Raw genomic sequence first — 6,883 nt, forward strand, 5'->3', positions numbered from 1 at the left:
TGATGGAATGGCCAGGATGGCTAGATATGTGTATTTGACCTCTTTTCTGATTGCATGTGTATGACATGCTATGGCTGTCCAGATACTGCATTTCCAATGGCTGACTCAGACTGGGACAGTGAGCCAGAACAGGAGCAAGCGCAATATTCAGCTCCATTAAAGAAGCCAAATGGTTAGTAATCCATTATTTGTTTTTAGAGCACTGCTTTTATACATTTGCTTTTTTGCACATGTATTCTGCTACAGTATATTTGTGCTTTGGGGCCTATGGGTGTCGTGCAGTAATTGCAGAATTACCAGAAAATTTGTAGCATTATCAAGGGTTATTTAGCAAAATATGTCAACATGACATTGCCTCAGGGTGACCTCTAATTCACCTCAGTCCAGGGAAAAGGGAGCAGAGGAAATTTACAAAATTATAAAAGTTTGCCATCCCATCCAGCCTGCTTTGTTCCTAGTCAAAGCCCCATTTATGCCATACAACAGTGACTCTGTGCTTGCTTACAACCTGCCCTGCCCTGTTCCAGGCCCGCACCAACCAGGAAAGAGGAGGGGGAATCACCAGTCAAGGGATGTGTCCCGGGCATCAGTCCAGGAGCCGGTGGGGGTACCACCAGTGGGGGATGGTCTGGCACCCAGTGCCTCCCCAAGGGGCGGTCCACAGCGCCAGCCCCAGCCCAAACAACGCCAGGCTGAGTCCAGACAGAGGCCAGTGAAGGCTGACCCTGAAACGGAGCCACCATTCAACTTCAGGTGGGTGTTGGCAATGGAGGCACTGGTGTGTGGCCAGACAGGGGTTTGCTCTGGGATGACATTCCATATAGCAGTCAGGCATACCTAGATATGACATGTTGAGCTTTTGAGTATTTCTTTGAGTATGCACCCACAGCATTTTATTCAAAGTGATGTTTAAAATTATTGTTAATTTTTGAAGTCCTGGACTGCACTCACTCATTTGCATTTTCTATGAGACTGGTATCCTCCTGACAGTACTGAGTTGACCACTGGTCTGCGTGTCTGACCGAGATTGACCTAGTATCCCACAAGTTGAGTGTGAGCTGACCTGGTCAAGGCTTGCTTGCCAGACCAGAGACGGACGACGGAGGGGCGAGGGTGGCGCGGCCGAAGCCCCGGCCACCGGGCCGGCAACAGCGGTCCGAGTATACTGTCTTCTCCGACCACGCCGACCACCAGTCATCAGCCGCCGACGCCGGTGAGTTCACAGCGGGGATCTCAGTCAGTCGCGCCGACGCAGCGGCCTGGGCCGCGCGTCAGCTGAGAACGCAAGCCTGGGCAGTGCGCGTCTGCCAGCCGACTTGTTTGGCTGCTGGGAGGAGGCACGTCAAGCACGCCTGCGTCGCTTTCGCTGTCGCCTCATGTTAAGTTCACGTACAGCTCCTGAGGTAGTCCTCAAGACCTGCCCCCACTCCTGGGTTAATTTGAACCGATCCGCTCAGCAGCCGCGCTCCCCAGTCCTGACGCGGGGGCTGTGTCAAACTTTGTGTGAACCCCGGCGCCGTCCCCCTCCCCTCTGACCAGCCGTCGTCCTCAGGACGTGACCCTGACCCGGGGGCTGTGTCGGACCTCTCCCCCGGCGCCCGGCCCCGCTCCGCCCAGCCGCTGCCCCTGCTTCACACCGAGCAGGGCGGCCCCGTCCGATACGCCGCCAGCCAGGGTGAGCGGCGGCCACACCGGTCCTATAGCCTGTATCAACTGTGGTGTCTGACCCGCGCGCGGCTGGCGTGACTGCGGGATGCGGAGGTTTGCAGTGTCCTGTGCCATGCCGCGTGTTGTGCCGCGTTTCAGCGATGTGGATAACTCGCATGACGCGTATCGCCGTGCGATGTGGAGTCGTGGTACATGAGTCGCAGTAAGTATGGTGATCTGCGGCGGACGTAAGCGTCGACCGTATTGAAGTCATGCCGAGCAGCTGTGTATGTGTGCGTCCACTTGGGTGGGATGGGAGGGATATTTTTCTTGCTTGCCTTTTAGAATGTTCATGAAAATATTAAGGTGTCGAGGATGTTTACGAGATGTCGCTTTGACCCTTTTAATTGCGATCTGTCTCCTCCTCCACCCCACAATTTTAGAGACGTGGCCACGCCCATGCAGCTGGCTGCTTCCATGACATGTCAGTGTTTTTCAGACAATTTTTGGCGAGGCTACAGACCTACCCGCGATCTGCCGCCCTCTCCGTCCCACCTTCATCCGCCCGTCCTCTCCGGCCTGTCCCGTGCGTATCGCCGTCCGCCGGCGTGCCGGTACCGTGTCTGTTCGCTGACGGCGGCTTGCGTGGCGCTCATCGTTGAACTAGCGCGACAAACGTGGCCAGTGACTGCCATTTGTGGGCTTAGAGCAATAGGTTGCCGCCTTTTAAAGCAACGGGCGTGTTTGGACCGCAAATATAACTTATCGCCGCCGTCAGCTGTTTTGGGTCCGTGCGCGCTCATCACTGACCGGGCACGATGATGCCCATTTACGCATGCTGCCACGTGTGCTGTACATGTTTTGACGCCGCAGATATGGGTCTGAAGCCCATCAACTCAGCGGGCTCCATCCGGCGCGGCTCGTCCAGCCTCCGCCCCGCGACGCCGCTGGTCGAGGAACCGTTGTCAGAGTGTGGAGCACTGGCGGTCACCGCCACCAGCTACCATTTCTCGAAGGGGGACTCCAGGTGCGCCCTGATGCTGCTGGGGCGGCGGCTTGTAAGCCGAGTTTTGCCACTGCATTTCAACCACCGGGCTTCAAATCTAGGATCTACTTTGATCACGGGAGCTTCTAACATCGGTTATTTTCTGGTATTGCTACTTGAAACCTGAGCTCCGTCCCCCATATCTGAGCAAAAAGCATCAGTTCTGTCATCATCGGTCTTGATTCAAGCTTGCACTCAGCCGCCATTGATCATGATCATGCCATCGCTCCGATCTACCCCACGTCCGCGTGCCTCAGCTGTTCCCCGAGCGATGTTGCACCGTCCCTCTCGCGTGTCCAAGTGTCAGCAGCGTTGGCCGCTATCTTCCGCGCAGGACGCTGAGCCTCGGTGACCAGAACCCGTCCCGTCTGCTGAAGCTGTACGGTCGGCCTTCGCACCAGCAGCTGATGCGCATGTGGGCCGAGCTGTTCTACGTGGTCTCGGTCCCCGTCCTGCTGGTCACCACTTTCCTCTACTCACTGCTCAGGTCAGGGCACGGCTGGCGGGGGGGGGGGGGGGGGGGGCAACGCGGCGCGGCGCCGTGTTGCGGTCCCCATTGGAATCCCGTTGTGTTTAGTGCTGCTATGAAAAAGAGATACGACCTTATGCCCCCGCCGCACAGAAGTGCCTGAACCAGGTACAGTTGTTAGTACTTCAGCGCGGTCCCTCCGCCGCTCTCCACGTGGTGGCACGCTCCGTGTCCGTGCGGCAGGTTTGTTCTGGAGGCGGTGGTGCGGCCGGTCGCCGTCGGACCCGTCCAGCTGCTGGGAGACCACCTGCTGAAGCCGGCCGTCGTGGCGCTGCACGACTCCCTCCTGCTGCCGGCCGCCACCCTGCTGGCCAACCTGGCCGCCGCGCTGGTGCTGGTGGTGCGGCCGCTGGCCCAGCTGCTGGAGGAGCTAGTGCGTCCGCTGGCCGCGCTGCTGGGCTCTGTCCGGCTGGTGCAGGTCAGCTACGGACAGCCGCCGCCGGCAGGCCACACTCAGCATGTCTGAGACGGGCGCGGAGCGAAGCGGGACAGTAGGGAGGTTGGCTTACGCCAGCAGAGAGTGGAGCGCCACGCGAGAATGTTTCAGGACCCAGGAAAACATCAGGATGATGTTTTCAAAGCATGCCAGGTTAACCTGTCTTTCCTCCGATGCAACGCTGTGTAGTCTTCATGACTTGACTCAACGCAGCACAACCCGACAGGACGGGACGTTGTGGACGCAGAGTCATCTAGCGGACTCAAGGCTTATCAGAGGTGCGCCAACTGTCCGTGACCGACGCGATGACTCGCGTCGTTTAGCGCCGGCGATTAATGACCACGCCGAGACGCACCATGTGGTCCGAGTAATCGCAAATCACTGTGGTCCGAGTAATCGCAAATCACTCGTAATGCGCCTTGATATTATCAGATTTGGGTCAACTACATGGGTTGCGAGGATCCTTGTGAAATGCCTGATGTTGTGTAAGCGTGGACGATGGTTTGCATAAGAATGACCGGAAATCAAATATGGTGTTGTGCGCGCAGCACCGGGTGCCCGAGCGGTCCCTGCTTGCAAACCACAGTGCGTATGGAGTCCAGCATGCCTGCCAGGACGGTTTCGTGGACGCGGAGCCCAGGGAATGTAACACGAGGCGAGCGCGCGCGTTACCGTCTGTGGCTTTAAAGGACGGCTGCTACTGATACCATGAGTGATTGGTCTGGGCATCGCGTTGTCCCCACGCGTCCGGCCCACTGGCGACTCGGAGTAATGCACTTGTATTCAGTGTGAAGTTTTGGGCTCCGTCGGTGCCGAGGCCATATGTTGGACCGGTCGTGCCGCGTGATTTTGCTCTTCGTTACAGTGATGCCAATGAGAAGTGCCCTTGATGTTGTGCCTCACAACTCGTCTCAGATGTACTTTCCGGTACATTAATTCTAAGAGTTCAGTGTAATGTCCGCGACATAGCCAGGCGCCATCCTGGCTACGTCGTACAGGCTTTAAGAGCGATCTCAAAAACTCTAGTCACTAACGCTTGGAAGTGGATGAACGGAAACTGGTGTTATTCGTCAGCAACGCTTTCAAAATGTGTGAAATTACATGCTAGTCAGTGCTCACCAATGCTGTCGAGCGGTGTGAGCCGCGATCTCCAATGTAACGAATCCGTCCGCCTACCGTCCACCCGGAGACTGTGATCCTGTCATATTCTAGTCTCGGCCGGCCCGTCGCGTGTGCGGTGTTGTGTTCTGGCGTGTGCGGTGTGTACGTGTTCGCACGTTTGACCACGCCCCCGCACGCCTCCGGCGCATGCGAGGCCTGTCGTGACCCGACCAGCGACAACCACCGGTCGGTGACCGGGCGGTGACCGCCGGCGTGGCGGCCGGTCCGGGCGGTGACCGGTCCGCGCCGGGCGGTGACCGGTCCGCGCCGGGCGGTGACCGCCGCCCGGACGTGTCGCTCCATCGCCCGCTTTGTTCGCGCGTCAAAAGGTGGCGACTCGGCCCCGGCTGGCACCGAGCGCCCCCCGCCCCGCCGCGGCCCGCTCCGCCCGGCCACCCTCCGAGCGCTGGCCGACGGTGTGAACACGTGCACAGGGCGGCGCCGCGGTAACGGTGGAGGGCGCGCTCCGTCCGCGGCTCCGGACGCCCGGCTGGCGGCGCGCTGTGTTCTGCTGTGTTAGCCGGCATACCGAGACCCCTTGCAGAGGAACGGCACCACCTGGCGTGCGCAAAAGCCCGTGAATATTTCCATGTGCTTGGTGGAATGTTGACGACCTCGAAAATACACAGACATGAAAGGCGCTTGTATGGTGCATGTGCTTTGGGAGAGCAAGTGAAAGATGCAATCTGTCGGAAATGTATCATACGGTAGGCATCCGCGGGTGTTGGATGTGTGGCATCGCCTGTTTGATCAGAATGCTCGTCCTGAAGCCACCCCCTCAACCTTGGAAAGCTCAGGTGGCGGATGCTTCTGCATGACATCACCTGCAACACTGGACGCCGCTGTGGTGCAGACTCTCCCCCGGGCTCAGTAATATTCCTCAGCTGTCGCCGGCGAGCCTCTCAATCTTCAGCCTCGCCACCAGCGGCGGCGTCGGCAGGATGCGTCCGCACCGGGCGTAATAACGTCGTAATTTTACGGCAGCGTTCTCGGCGCTTGCTGGCGCGTTACTTTCTCCGTCGGCGCCGTGACCTCGTGACCTCTGGCAGCGTCACGTAGCTGGTTTCCGGGGTCGGCGCCGCGCCGTGCGGCCTGTTGTTATTGCCCGCGTCCCGTCCGGCTCACCGGCCCACCCGGTTCAAAGACCGCCCGAGTCGCGGGGGCGGCGGGCGGTGGCGCCTGTCCGTGAGACGTCACAGGGCAGCCGGAAGGGGCATGGCGATGGGTGACGTGACGCACCAGCACGCGTCACATGGCACGTCACGGGCGGATTGGTGTCGTCCGTGACGTGACGTGAAGGCAGACGGAGGAGGTCGTCACGCGTGGCCCGTCATGCGGTCAGGCGGGAGTGGACTGATGTCTGTGACTCATCATGAGGGCAGGACTGATGTCGGCCACTCGTAAAGGCCGGCGGGGGTGGACTGATGTCAGTGACCCGTTACAAGTCAGGCGGGGTGGGATAATCTCCGTGACCCGTTAGAATTCAGGCGGGGTTGGGCTGACGTCCGGCACGCGTGATGACATCAGGGAACAGCGGGCTCCCGTTCGTCCGTCGTGTGTGATCAGCCCGGTGGGGTTGTCTGATGGCATATGTCCGCCATCAACCCGCCGGGCTCTCAGGACGGTGGTCCGGCTCTGTTGTAACGGTGACTGGTGCTGTTGTACGTTGTCGTTGTCGTACGTTGGTGACTGGTGCCGCATTGGTGCGTCGTCCCGGCGTTCGCGTCATGCCGGCCGGCGGCACGTGTGTGGAGCGGCACCCGCGTTTCGCACTTCCGCTTGTGGGGTCATAAGTCAATGAACAGATCAAATCCCAGCTGGCAATGCCTTCCAGGAAAGAGAATACGGTTTCACCTTCACGGAAACACCGTTAGTAGATTTTTTAATGCGTAGAGAAAACTTTGACTGATTAATAATCCTCCGCATTCCCCTAAGACGGCTTTATTATTTCGTTCAGCGCTCTCAGTGGGATAACGCGAACCTCACTTGTTTGCGAGGAAATGCGGGGCGTTTTCTTGATTCGGGTATCTTGATTTTTAGGTGTAATTTTTTGCTTAACTTTGCC

The sequence above is a fragment of the Pollicipes pollicipes genome, unplaced genomic scaffold (genome assembly GCF_011947565.3).
Source record: "Pollicipes pollicipes isolate AB1234 unplaced genomic scaffold, Ppol_2.1 Scaffold_6686;HRSCAF=7923_pilon_pilon_pilon, whole genome shotgun sequence".
NCBI lineage: Eukaryota > Metazoa > Arthropoda > Thecostraca > Pollicipedomorpha > Pollicipedidae > Pollicipes > Pollicipes pollicipes.